Raw genomic sequence first — 15309 nt, 5'->3', positions numbered from 1 at the left:
TACGGTCCTGCCATTGAACCTTCTTGGGGACTTCATCTTTCATATCAGGCTAACAGGATTATGATAAACTTGAAGCCAAATTCTCTCTTGCTGCCGTAAGGGAATTTTTCATCTCTCTGCTTCCACCACTGCTTTGCTGTAAGGGGCTCAGATTCTCTATTCTACCTATTTCCTCACACTCCTAGCTATTGGAAGAAGGGGTGAACGGAAAAAATCCCTCATTACTCTCTTCCTTTCCCAGTATCTGGGGTTTGGGTGGTCTTCCCTCCCACGAACAACTCCAATGTCTGTCTCTTGTGCTCATAATTTCACCAAGCAGCGACACTGTGAAAATGACAATTACACATCTATGAAGAAGCGTTTTATTCTTTTAAATTTCATTTGATGCAGGTTGGCAGATGCAAGAAAAGTACTCCGCATTGGTTTATATTTGGTAAACTCTCTAAACAACCAAAAGGAATAGAGGTTTCTCTCTTTTTAATTCTGCAAAAATCAGTTTTCATTCATCTGCCTTTTCTTGTTGAAACAATGGATATTTCAAAACATGCATATTTATTTAATAAATATTTTATTTTTAATTCAAGTTATTTCAGCAATGGGAAGAAAGTATCCACTACTAAAACAAACTGCAACGGCAAACTACAGACTTCACCAACTCTAGAAGAGGAGGACTAGGCATCTCCAACAGAAATAAAGTCAAAATTAATTGATTAATCAGGCTCCCAAGACTTAAGTGCAATGCTGTAGCTCAGACCAGAGAGTGTACATTTAAATATAATAATTTCAGAAAAATACACCAGATATCTTGTGCACATCTAATACTTCATCGTGTAAGTCTCTTTTTAAAAATAAAGATGAACAATGCTATTTTGAGCAATTTAACTAAGAAAATTACAGTTACTCAGTTCGTTTCTAGATTTCTTACTAGCTGTCAAACGGCCCCATAGTAGTCCCTAATTGATATCAATACAACACATCAAGTGGACCAGAAGACTGATCTACAACTGAGGTGGGAAAATACCAAGTTTTTTTCTGCCATTCCTTGTCCTCAGATAGGCCACTGAAACTATGATTCCTGCATTTTATTCTAAAAACATAAATTTCTAGTATCCTTGCTCTTTCCTGAGTCTGTAGGACATGCCCTTATTTTACTTCTTCAAAATCTTCTTCGTCCAGACCACTATTTTCATTGTCAGCACACCCTGAAGAATGTATCTCTCTCCTTACCTGGAGGTTATAACTCCTGTTTCCCTAAACATACTTAGAGAGAACTTTTTGTTTTAATTTATATGGATTGCAACATGCATCAATATCAAAATCTGGCTCAAATGAAAAGATCAATACAGGAGACTATCAAACTACATTAAAAATTTCACTCAAGTTTGGGAAGTAGAAGTAGAAGTAGAAGATTGGATAGTAAAGATAAACTGTCTAGTTCTCCTCCCAGATGAACACCCTATGTAAACTGGTGCCTAATCCCAAGTGCTTGATGAAGTGGCAAGGGTATTAAATTGCTCTTTATTGAGAATCCATGACCTTGGGAGTTTCTTATTGCAGACACAGCTTTGAAGTAGGCCTGGGATGATAGGATGACCACACACAGTCAGATTCTGGGTTTAAATTATAGTAACAGGCACCTTGAGAAACCCTAGTTTTCAAGGATTCCATGCACTGATCTTATTCCGATTGACACCACTTCATCTGTAATCCAAGATTACAACTTTCTTGATGTACTTACTACCAATGCAGCCATTACTATTTCTCCTGTACTGCGAAGTAACAAGGATCTTATTGCATTTTATGGCCTAGCACAGCTTCCAGAAACCACTTGTTTGACTGACATGTAAATTTCTCCTATTCAGACCTTAATTGGATTTCTAGTCATTCCCAAGGCACTTGCTTTTCCCTCCTACACTGAACTTCCTGTGCTAACATTTCATACTTTCAGAAGCCATATAATTAATTAGATTTAGCAAGTTTTCCTCAGAGATTTTGTTTTAATACCTTTAGTTAAATTCTCTTGCACCTTTTTTCAGTAAACATACTCCAGTGTCAAAGATTTGCTCAATCTGTGCAATACGAATGTGCAAGGTCAAACTTTGTCATGCAAAAGAATTCCTGTTCCTTTTTCAATTTGACATGTTATCCAAAGTAACTATAAATTTCTATTAAAAAGACTATAAAATAGTTGCTGAATAAAGTGCTCTGAAATCCTTATAGGCAACACGCCTCAAGCTATTTTAGAAGTGCCATACCACAGATTAAATCACTTACATTTTAAAAACAAACTTTTTGAAAATAAGATAAAGTAACCCAATTTGTATAGAATCGTAGAATATCAGGGTTGGAAGGGACCTCAGGAGGTCATCTAGTCCAACCCCCTGCTCAAAGCAGGACCAATCCCCAGGCAGATTTTTACCCCAGATCCCTAAATGGCCCCCTCAAGGATTGAACTCACAACCCTGGGTTTAGCAGGCCAATAAAGTAAGGAATAAAAATGTACTGATTGATGAAGGGATAGAGAAATTTGATCTGTTTGAAAGGGAAGGCATATAACAATTGAGATTCAGGAAACCTTCTTTTGCTCTAGAAATATTTCTATATTTTATTTAATAATGGAAATAAATTCACATTTTCTTAATCTTAAGAAATACTACAAATAAGAAATAAAGTATACAAAGCGAGTTTATAAAAACTGAGAGGTAATTAAGGATTTCAGTCTTAATGAAAATAAACAAACATGAATTCTCAACTATAACCAAAAAAAACACAGTACTGAAACATACGATGATTTTCTGAAACAATTGTTCTTTATTTCAAGGGTCACAGACTAAGCAACAGGCTATCAAAATCTTTTAAAAATTCAAAACTTCATGAAAAAAAATCTATACAAGCTAAATGTTAATTCCTACAACTGAAATTCTGTTTGCTATATTAAAGACTTTCATATTAGACTCGATCTACTAAAAGGGATACAGCAAACTTGAAATATGATCAGTTTTCAAAAGGAGTTAAAAGTAGTCTTGGACATCCTAAGACTAAGTAGTCTTGAGTACATTGCCTAAGATTTCTGCCATTTTTTATGGTTTTACAAATCAGAATATCATATTTTTACAAGTATTTATCTCCCCTGTTGGTGTATGAAAGGCCCATACAAACAACTAACTGAATTACTATAAAGACAAAACAGTGAAACTGAACACGCAAGTGCTGCCAAATGAACAAAGAAAGAAACTAAAAGGTAGAGACATTTTTCCCATTTCTAATGTCTCAAAAAATTCAGACAAATGTGATTTATACTGATATATCACTTTAATGCTAAAAACAAAAGCTGAACGTTCAAATCAAAAATAGCTGAGTTTAATACAAATTATTCTTGCAGTTTAAGCATATTTTGTAATATCCAAATGAATCACAATTTTCCTAAGTGAGAGTTATATATTTATGTAAACATTCAATTAAGCAATTAGTGTAGATTTAATTCATAGCATTAAAATACAGTCACAACACTGATGAAAGATTACAAATAATATAGCTCAGGGTCATTCACTTTAGTTACTAAAGTAGACATATTAATGGTACACCCGCAGAGCAGACTCTTATAAAAAATAAATTGGAATGGAAGAGTAATAGATCTAATTTGATATAATCTTCACATTGAGAGGAAAGGTAGGTAAGAACAACTATTACAACAATCATCATCAAAAAGTGAAAACGGGTTAAATAAGGATATTCTGTTATCTATTCATCCTATAAATAATTAATTCGCACATAAAAACTGTTGAACAGGAGTTAACTACATATAAGTAATTTAAAGGTAAAACATATTATAGAAATGTTGAAATTATCCCAAAAGGATATTTTACAGACCCAAGAAATTTTAGCAGGTAAGCAATTAGCTAGCAAAGACATACCACAGAAAAGCTACGTGAAAGTGCTACCGCAGCAGCGCTTTAATGTGGCTGTGTAGTTGTGGCACTAGTGCTGGGAAAGAGCTCTCCCAGTGCAGTAAAAAAAAACCACCCCCATGAGGGGAGTAGCTACCAGCGCTGAAAGGCCTTGTCTACACCGCCACTTTGCAGTGCTGAAACTTGCAGCGCTCGGGGTGTGTTTTTTCACATCCCTGAGCGAGAAAGTTGCAGCGCTGTAAAGTGGCAGTGTAGGCAAGACCTCACAGGTCACCACAGTACTTCCCCAAAACTCTAGATAAATCTGTCTAGGAATTCTCTGTAATCAGATGAAATCTCTTCCAGGCCCACCCAGAGGTAAGCAGTAGTCTGCTCTATTTCCAAACCAAAACAAAATTAAGAGGAGAAAGAGGGAATCCATAAAAAAAGGTTACTACACTAAAGCTTGGATGTCCTACTGGGTGAACGCTACATCTACTGAATTTAGGACATTAAAGCTATAGGTTGAGATTTTCAAACCTGATTTGGGGACTTAGATTCACAACTCCAATTCAATTTTAATGGGAGTTGTGTCAAATTCCCTTGTCAACTCTGAAAATCTCAACCACAGATTTTAAAGAAAGTGTGTAGAACACTGCAGTAACACCTCTGCACAACACTAACAAGATCCCTAATAGTTATGGAATCCAATGACAACCCTGGTCAATTGGTCTTTAATCTTTTCAGGGCTAGGCCAATTTGCTTTCTTACAGATTTCCAAGATGCAAACATGAATCTATTTGACAATTGTAGAAAAGTCAATTTTAGTAAATTGCATTTCTGGTCTTCAAAAAAAAACAGAAAAGGAACACCTTTTGTTTTCTCCTGTGGTTAGTCCATACCTTCTGTAATTGCACTGAATAGTGCAATTCATCTGCTCAGCCAGTCTGCTATTTGGTTGATCTTTTTTCACAATATGGAAGGCTACAATGGAGACTGGATTCCTCTCTGTCCAACAGGATATGACAGTTTCTCTTGGGAAGGCCTTGTTTTGTGCTCCCCTGATTTATGCAGATGCATTCTCTCTTTTGGAAATAACATACTTCCCGTGCCTGCATTATTTTCCCACCCTAAAAGTATCTATCACTTCATGTTTTATAGAAGACCTGTCAGAATTCTCTTTGTGGAAAGAGCATAACTATAGTATTTCCATCAGCACCATACAGAGCCTCTGCACTGGCCCAAGTGAACTAGTAGCTAGGATTCTCCATCCCAAGAGATTTGGCCTCCCTTAGAATTCCAACAGAGGGAACTGACTGAAATAAGGAAGTCAGATACAGGACAGGAAGCATGCTTGAAGGCTGTCTCTTAATAGCTGAATACCGGGGGGGGGGGGGGTTGGGGCGCGGCGGATCATCTTAAAGTTTAATGGCTTGGTTTGCTTTTTGAAAGGCAAGTGTTTTCGTGCATTAAAGTATTATAAATATAACTAATGTTTTTCAAGGAATCTAGGAAAAAAATTTCCCCTAGGATTTTAAGGGATTGAGGTCCCTTCTTGACATTTGGTCCTTTAAAAGGTAATATTAGATATGCAGTTACATGGAGGATAGTCCAAACAACAAGAAATGCATTTAAAAGATTTCAACTCAATTTGGATAGAAAGTTGCCAACATCCAAGATCCTCCTTCATGAAGGGATTAGATTGGATTCAAAACTCTGATCTAGATGTCTCTGATTCCTATTGGTAGAAGCCAGAGAAAGACAGGTGGCAATGGCCATGGCTCCTGCCTCTAGGGTAAGAAAGGACTGGTGGAAATAGTCCTTAGTTTCACTTCTAGACTCACCATATTCTTCAAGTATAATTAGCCCATTTCAGAAGGCCTTAGGAGGGAAAACTCAACCATTTCTACTGCTACTGACTGTTCATATGGACCATGACTATCTAGAGCAGTGGTTCTCAAAGCCAGTCCGCCGCTTGTCCAAGGAAAGCCCCTGGCAGGCCAGACCGGTTTGTTTACCTGCTGCGTCCGCAGGTTCGGCCAATCGCGGCTCCCACTGGCCGTGGTTCACTGCTTCAGGCCAATGGGGGATGCAGGAAGGGCGGCCAGCACATCCCTCGGTCCACGCCGCTTCCCGCAGTCCCCATTGGCCTGGAGCGGCGAACCACGGCCAGTGGGAGCCACGATCGGCCGAACCTGCGGACGCGGCAGATAAACAAACCGGCCCACCAGGGGCTTTCACTGAACAAGCAGCAGACCAGCTTTGAGATCCACTGATCTAGAGGGCACCAGAAAGCGTGGTCTTGGCTATACAGAAGAACTACCACCTCAGGAGAATCAAAAGAGCTAGGCATTTGGGGCAACCTTTTTTCCCTTCAGTCCTATTTTTACCACTAGAGAATGGCTAAAGGGAAGAAATATTTTGTCAATGGCAGAATGAGCTACGCCATTCTGTTGCATAACTCAGCAGAACATCGACAGTAAGGTGGCAGAGGAGTGTTAGAATAAGCTATGCCACTCCAATCCACTCACTGTGTATGTAACAAAGCTAGTGGCTGGCTGTTCAGCGCAGGAGCAGGCAAGGAGTTGAATGCTACTAATAGTGGGTAAAGATTTAGAAAAACCTTGGGTGCTAAGGGTATATGTCCAATGTATTATACTTCATTTAAAATTGCAAGATTCCTTGGGGAAAATGGATCAGCCAACCAAAATAATCTATTCTCCCGTGTCTGCTTTTTTGGGGGGGGGAGGGTGCGAGGGGAGAAAGAGAGAGACACAAGATGGGGATAGAAGAGAAGAAACATACTTTGCCAATGGGAGAGAGCTCTCCCATTGCCATAATTAAACAACAAGTGGTGGAAGCTATATTGGTGGAATAGCACTCCCGCCGATAAGGCTGTCCACACCGGTGTTTCTGTCAGTATAATTTCTGTCGCTCAGAGAGATGTTTTTTCCCACACCACTGAGCAGCATAAGTTATACCGACAACAGTGCTTGTGTAAACATGCCATTAGGGCCACTAGCTTCAACATAGCTGTGACTATTTACACCAGCTGACGATCTGCCACTAGGGAATAACCATTCAAAACACAGAAATCCAGCAGAATGAAGAAAAATCTGTATTTTCAGTAGTAAATGTGAAGAAGCCATAGGAGCGATAATTAGGGCCCTTCTAAAGTCATGGTCCATTTTGGACAATTTCACGGTCATAGGATTTAAAAAATCGTAAATTTCATGATTTCAGCTATTTAAATCTGAAATTTCACAGTGTTGTAATTGTAGGGGTCCTGATCCAAAAAGGAGTTGTGAGGGGGTTGCAAGGTTATTGTAGAGGGGGTTGCGGTACTGCTACCCTTACTTCTGCGCTACTGCTGCCAGCAGTGCTGCTTTCAGAGATGGGTGCCCAGCCAACAGCCACCTCTCTCTGAAGGCAGCACAGAAGTAAGGATAGCAATACTGCAACCCCCTAAAATAACCTTGCGACCCCCCTGCAACTGCCTTTTGAATCAGGACCCCCAATTTGAGAAATGCTGGTCTCCCTCATGAAATCTATATAGTATAGAGTAAAAGCACCCAAAAGTCCAGATTTCACCAGAAGGCGAGAAGGGGCACCAGATTTCATGGTCCATGATGTGTTTTTCGTGGCCATGAATTTTGTAGGGTCCTAGCGATAATGGACACCAAATTAAAAACATGAGTCTGCAGAACAATGTGACAGCAAATTCATCATACGGAGGCATTTACAAAGCAGAGAGACAGTAGTCCCTCTCTTTGTGGCTTTGGTACAACCACATCTGGAGTAGTGTGCTGAATTTCAGGAATCAAATAGCCAGAAAGATAAATTGGAGGGCCTTCAAAGAGAAGTAGTAAAACTGATCAGAAGCTGAAGGAACTGAATTATAAGGAAAAATGAAGAGAGTCGGCCATATATGCTCACGGCATGACTGGAGCAGGAGGGAGCAAGAGAACATAATTAATATTTGACCAACATAAATATGAACATTTAGATGGGCATAATGAGATAAAGTTAAGAGAGGAAAAATTTGCTGTTCATCATGAAAAACTTTCAAGAACTATATTTAGCAAACTGGAAAATAGCCTCTCAAGGTAGAAATCCTAATGATTGTCAACAGTGATAAAACACTAGAAAACACACTGCTGGGGAAAATTCTATAGTAGTAGAAAGATGGCCTGGACATTGTATAAAGTATGCCAAAGTTGAGCCAAAAGAACAGTTAGTTCCTTAATCACAAGCAGCACAATTCCGCCCTCACAGAGATGCAACTTGTGTTAACTGGGGGAAGATAGTCCTCTTTCCTCTTCAATTTTTGGATTTCTTTAAGAGCAGATGACTCTATCAGATGACCTATTATATCCACCTTTATTATATTTTAGACAGGCAGTTTTAAACAGAGAGCTATTTATACTCCAGAAGCCTAAAGCTCTTTCACTCTCTGCCAGCTCTCGGCAGCTTACTTCTGGCAAAAGCAGATATAGGAAAAGGGCAGATATAATGAAGTTGTCTCTCTTTTTATTTTACATGGTTAGGCATCCTGTCAGTGTATATGCATTCATTACATATTCCCACAGATTTCAATGGGACTTGCACCTGTGTAAGTGAGGGAAGAATTTAACTCAAGATTTTTACCCTGGAATTGCTGACTTTGTACTCAACTTTATACCAATGCTGCTGAATATGAGTACCGTATTTTTGGTTACAGCCTCAGTAACAATATAATATGGTTTTTACAAATTAAATAATTAAAATGTGCACTGAATACCATTTTAAAGTTTGTGAAGCACCAGGAGCATGAGATTTGGCACTATACAATCCCCCGTCTCCCCCTTAAAAGTCAACTTGTCTGAGGAATCTCCTTCCATGGTTTCATTAAGATTAAAGACAAGGAAGCTTTAGTACATATGTTTGGGAAGCTCCAGTGTACTGAGGTAAGGATTTAAACTGGGCACAGAGAATCAGATTTTCAAATAGTTTCTTAAACTTTCACCATAGAATTAACCCTCAGCTTGAGTTAAGCCTGTGTTCTCGTTCAACAGCACTTTCCTGACAATACCAGCAGTTAGGTTTGTGTGATTCTATCTATTCAGTTTTAAGCCTACAATGCCAGTACCAACAGGAAATCATAATGCACAAGTGAACTGAAAGGTCATTTCTTCTGCTGTGAAGATGCTCTGCAGGTGGAAGACAAACCACTGGAAGACAAGAGAATGTTTGTTGATAACAGGACTGAAGTCTGGGAAAAGGGGATAAATGCTAGGTGCTTGGGAGGAGAACAAGATGCAATGAAATAAAACCTCCCTCCTTATGAGAGCATGGACGGGGGGAGGGGGGGAGAGAGGGAGAAGGATGGGAGAAAGCTCTTACAAATAGACAAAACTGGAATTAAAAATCCTGTGAAGGATTGTCATTAACAAGTAAATTTTAAAAGTCAATGTACAAAGCAGTGTTACGCTGTCTAGTGTTTGCCAAGCTTCAGTAACACAAGCAATTTCAGAACACTGTATATACAAACTAAATGGCAAAAAATAAATTGTTAATACAAAGTTAAGGTTGCCCAGTGAGATCTTATGCCCTTCCAGAACAGAGAGTTCTGCAAAACTCAAAACTTCTGAAAACCAGAAAATACAGTGTTAAAATAAATGCCCACACATTTTCTGCCCCCCTGCAGCTGGGAATAGCCAGTGGGAATTATCTACATGCACTCCAGCTGCATTCACTGGGTTAGGTGTAGTTGTACTGAATGGTGGAGGAATAAGTAAGAGCAGCTTAGAAGAGCTGTGATTATGATACATGTGCTCCCTGACTTATGCAAACGTTTCGTTCCAGAACACCTTGCGTAAGTCGAATTTTGCGTAAGTCGGGGACGTATACCTGACAATTACGCGCAAAATCAACAACCACAACAAAACCAGCTCAACTTTTTCTGTGAATGTCTGTATGAGGTGATCTGGGTCTGAGTCGTCCCCCCCCCCCCCATGCCTGTTACCAAAGGAAGATAATCCAGCAGAAGATATTACCTCACCTGCCTTGTCTCATAAAGGAAAGAGGTGCAGAAGTACCTGGAGGTTCCTGTCTGCATCATTTCAATACAAAATTGTGTAAATCGTGTTAGTAGGAGGGCACTGGGGTCCTTTTGCCATGGGTATTGTCAGTAGTGTGTAGGGATATGAGAACAATCTGTGAATTTAATAATGGGTAGGGGAAAGTATAGGCTTAGATAGTATTCTGTGTGCCAGTGTGAAGGGGTTCTACAAGGGTATGAAGTGATTGTTAAATTGTACAACTATGGTATTCTGTTGGGGGAGCAGCTTCAGTGTTAGAGTAGGGCAAGTGCAGGTAGCACCTGTCCATTACAGTGAAAAGGGAGAGTGCAAGTATGTGTGTGATGGGCACTGTGGAGCATCACTCAAAGAGGGTAGAATTAAGACTTCATGGATGTTTATCTTAACTCTGTATTTCCTGGTTTTCAGGAGTTTGAGTCTTGCTGAACTGGATGTTGTGGATGGGTACAAACTATCATAAAGCAGAGTTAAGATTGCACTAATTTTTTTTGGCATTTTTTAAACAGAAATGTTTGTGGGTAGGGGTTAATGGTCATTCAGGCAGTTGTAGTTCTCACCTAACAATAATCAAGAGATCTAGCTTTTTTTTTTTTTAGATTGGTAGATCTCAAATGAACTTTACATCACTGTCCCCATTTTAGAGATGGAAAACTGAGGCACTGCGAAGTGAAATGACTTGCCTAGGGTCAACCAGCAGGCCATGGCAGAGCTAAGAACAGTCCCAGACCAGTGGTCTTTCCTGGCATCTATGTGATTCCTCAGTGCTCCTACCCCTCCAATACATTTTGTTATAGCAGTACACGGATAATAGTCATGCTTTGAAATGGGTAGCTGCTAACATTGCCAGTGAGAGAAATCTCACCCATGGTCTATGTCCCAAAACCATGATAGTTTTATTAGATGGATGTTATAGTAACTTTAATCGTATGAGGGAAGACTGCTGTGTCACTTTCCTTCTCTACCCCCTACAACATAAAGCCCCTCCTGACAACATTTCCAGCTCTCCCTCCCCTTTCCATTAAGCCACTAGTTGGCACCATAGAGAAGCACTAAATGTAAGAAGTTAGTCCTTGCTGTCTCCTACCCTATGCTTCTGTGTTCACATACCACGGGCAGCAGCTTACTAGGTTGCACGATACCTTGGTTATGTAGCCCTAGCTGTTCACTGAGCTATCCCCTCACTCCCACCTCCAGCTGGGAATGCTGCTGCTGCTTCAGTCAGGTTTACCCAGTCTATCCACTCTCTGGCTCACTCCCACATCCCACACAGGGGGTAATGTGTATCTTAATCATTTATTTTCTGGATTTCAGATGTTTAAATTTGCATTGCCTTCAGTCCACCCAACCGAGATCCAAGTTCACTTTGAGGGGCAAAAAGGGGGGCTCAGACACCCCAAGAACAACAGGGTCCCCCAGATTCCAGAAAATATAGCAAGCAGGAAAAGGGGCTCAGACCCCTGCAGAGGAATAGGGCTCCCAACACACACAGAAGATTTCAGGGCTGACTGACCCCCCACACTCCTAAACCCCCAACTTCCTCTGCTACCCCCATATCCCCAACCTCTCCTGTCTTCTCCCCTACCACTCCCCCCTTACCTGAGCCCCTCCAAACCCTATTCTCTCCCCTACCAAACATTCCCATTTATTCTCTCCTCACAATATCCCCTTCACTCACTGCAGACCCAAACCCCTCTTCCAATATTACCACCTACTCTTGCACCCCTAATCATCTCTCCTCTCTTCCAGTTAACATTTGCATGTATAATTTATTTTCTTTTCAAAAACTGTTTCAGCACCGTCCAAATATTCTGCAACACACACACACTTCATTCTCAGATTTCAGCCAGGCTGAGTTTCAAAAACTTTAAAGTTGCTAGAATCTGTGAACAATGAAATGTTTTTTTTCCCACCTAGGGGCTGTTTCTTAAGAACTGCTTGCTCAAAAGGCCCACTAATTTGGATCACTGACTATATTCTGTGTCCCCGAGATGGGCACCAAATTTCAAGGCAATTAGGTTAACAGTACGGACTTTGGAGCACTTAGAACTGAGCTTTAAACAGAAAGCTGGACTTGACCTTAACTACGGCAAAGCTATGCTCTATACTCAACTATGGCAGTGTTGAACTGCTATAGTACTGTTTGAAATTAGAGGGAGAATTAGAATTAGAGGGGCTCTACATACCCATCAGCAGGATAACAGGCTCAGAGGGGTGTGAAGTGGCCCATGTGTCTCAATGGAGATGCTCTTAGATGAAAGAATACCCAATAGAGATAAATACAGTCTGAACCAATAGCTCTGAAACGTATTAATTGTTCCATTTATGTCAGTTGGTGATCTCTTCTGCCCTCCCCAGTGCTGGAGAGTTTCTGGTATGTGTCAAGCAAACCCATTCTCAGCTTTTCAACCAGTCTCACAAGTGCTTTCTTGGTGCATGCTCTGAGCATGCCTGTTTTAAGTTTCCCACCCAGAGGGGTAGCACTTCCCCAGATCCTGGCACAAACACAGGTGCAGGAAGCAGGCCTCAGGTCTGGTCTACACTACGAAGTTAGGTCAACGTAACCCACTTTATGTCACCCTAATTGTGCATATATCTACACTTAAATTTGTCTCTCACCAATGAGGGATAGCTCAGTGGTTTGAGCATTGGCCTGCTAAACCCAGGGTTGTGAGTTCAATCCTTGAGGGGGCCACTTAGGGATCTGGGGCAAAAATCAGTACTTAGTCCTGCTAGTGAAGGCAGGGGGCTGGACTCGATGACCTTTCAAGGTCCCTTCCAGTTCTAGGAGATGGGATATCTCCATTAATTTAATTTATGTAAGTTCTCCATTACACCACCTCACTGCGTGGCACTGAACCACTATTGATGTATTGAAGTCAACAAAGCACAAATGTAGATACTGCATTACCTATGTCAACCCTAACAGTCCTCCAGCAGTTGTTCCACAACACCGACCACCCTAGTCACAATTGTGAACTCCACTGCCCAGAAGTCAGAGAATGGAAAGTGCACCAGGCCCTTTAAAACCCCATGAATTTTTGAAATGCCTTTTCCTCATTGTCCAGCTTGGTGAGCACACCTAGCAGCTCTTCGGTGTTGACTGCAAGTGCCGAGGTGATCATGCTGGCTATACCAGATACACTCCAGCCTAGAGTACATAAGAGATGTTGGATCTGCTGGGCTTGTGGGGAGAATAGACTGTGCAAGTATAGGTATGGACCAGTTGTAGAAACATGGACAACTCCAAGCAGATAGCAGGGGGATGCAGGAGAAGCAGTACAACAAGGATCACTAGCAGTGCCATGTAAAGCCAAAGGAACAGTGGCAAGCACACCAGAAGGCCAAGGAAGCCAACAGTTAATCTGATGCTGAACTGCAGACCTACTGCTTTTAAAAAGACCTGCATGCCATACTTGACGGAAACACTACCACTCCCCTGCACACCACTGTGGATACTTCCAAGGAGCCAGAGGTCCCAAGCCTGAACAACAAGGTGGTGGTGAAGGAGGAAGAGGAGTGCCATGTGACTCGGGGGCAAGGGAGAGAAGAGTTCCAGCTCTGCCACGAACCAGGACCTGTTTGAGACTCCATTGCAATCCAGTCAGTCTCAGCAGTCTAGCATGACAGGGGAAGGAACTTCAAGTAAGTTTGCACATTTATTTCCCATGTCAGTGATGGCACTCCCAACTACACAGATCATAGATATTGATTTTGCATTCATTTACTTGTACCAGAAGAGGAATCATTACAACAACATTACCTCTCTTTGTTATCTGCTTTTCATTCCCCTGTAGAGTTGGAAGGAGGGCAGGGATGCAGAGCAGTTTGTCCCTTGAATTCTCCTGAGAGATCTTGATGAAATTTTCATGGAAGTACCCTGCAATCCTCTCCTGAAAGTTTCTAGGGATGACTTCCTTATTTCTTTCTCCTTGGTAAGAGGCTTTCCCATGCCAGTTGTTGATAACTTCGGCAAGCACCATTGCAGTAGACAAGCTAGCAAACATACAGGCCCGGACAGCTTTGGGACGCCAGCAGCTGCTGTGTTCTCTATGCCTTTGTTAGCCTCAGAAATAACACTGCCTGTAGAAAAGTGTGTCTGTATTCAGTGCCACTGCCCTGTACTCATGGCTTCATGCAACTAAGGCCGTGGCTACACTCAAAACTTCAAAGCGCTGCTGCGGGAACTCTCCCAGCGCTGCAGGTACTCCACCTCCACGAGGGGATTAGCTCACAGCACTGGGAGCACGGCTCCCAAAGCTGAGGCACTGTTTACACTGACGCTTTACAGCGCTGTAACTTGCTGCGCTCAGGGGGGTGTTTTTTCACACCCCTGAGTAAGAAAGTTACAGCGCTGTAAAGCACCAGTGTAGCCATAGCCGAAATAATTCCCTGCTCACTTCCCTCACCCCTGGTGGGCCATACTCACCTGGCTGGAGCTATGAATGGCACCGTGCCTCCAAAGCAGGAGAGTCAATAAACCTGTCTTGTTTAAAACGTTAGGGGATAGCTCAGTGGTTTGAGCACTGGCCTGCTAAACCCAGGGTTGCGAGTTCAATCTTTGAGGGGGCCATTTAGGGATCTGGGGCAAAAATCTATCTGGGGATTGGTCCTGCTTTGAGCAGGGGGTTGGACTAGATGGCCTCCTGAGGTCCCTTCCAACCCTGATATTCAATGAACTTCTAAGGAAAGGGAGTTCTGAATCTTTATTTTTGCTTTCCATTGTGACTATACTGACATTATAACCTCTGTGTTTTATCTGTAGCTACTGCCATTGCTGCTTTGAGGGGTTCCCCTCCACACTCACAGAACACCTGAGCCAGATAAGGAGGTGGAAGAAAAGAACTCCGGATGATATATTCAGCAAGGTCCTGCAAGACAGTGCTGAATCAGAGGGCTTGGAGGATGAATACTGCAGATTGTATGGAGAAGGAAAAAGCAGACAAAGAGGAGATGCACCAGGATATAATGGGGCTTCTCCAGCAGCAAACACATATGCTGCAGACTCTTGTGGACCTACAACTCGCCTATCTTGCAGTTCATGGAGAACTCCAGCATAGCACGTCCCTACACGAGCCCCTCAACATTCCACATGGTATCAGGGGCCACATCCCTACCGCTACCACTCCATTTCAGGAACATTAAGGAAAACCACAGCTTAACATACTTCAACAATGGCTCTCACAGGTCACTGTATGTGCCGCTAAAATGGACATGAATGCTCTTTAAGCTCCATTCCATAAATATGTTAAGGTTTTCATGTATTTGCTTTTAATTTGCACAGAATTTTTTGAAGTGTTTTTGTTACTCAATCAAACTCTATTGTTTGGAAAATAATTCATCTT

General features: G+C 41.5%; 1 protein-coding gene across 4 annotated transcripts in view; it reads right to left on the bottom strand.

Annotated features, from left to right (window-relative positions):
* Nucleotides 1–15309, bottom strand: part of EPC2 (enhancer of polycomb homolog 2) — an 84536-nt gene that overhangs the window by 57214 nt on the left and 12013 nt on the right. The gene's annotated exons all lie outside the window — the stretch shown is intronic.

Source organism: Chrysemys picta, chromosome 11, assembly GCF_011386835.1.
Source record: "Chrysemys picta bellii isolate R12L10 chromosome 11, ASM1138683v2, whole genome shotgun sequence".
In the NCBI taxonomy this organism is placed as follows: Eukaryota; Metazoa; Chordata; order Testudines; family Emydidae; genus Chrysemys; species Chrysemys picta.
Note: the sequence above shows the minus strand (reverse complement) of the source record. Positions and strands in the feature narration are given on the sequence as shown.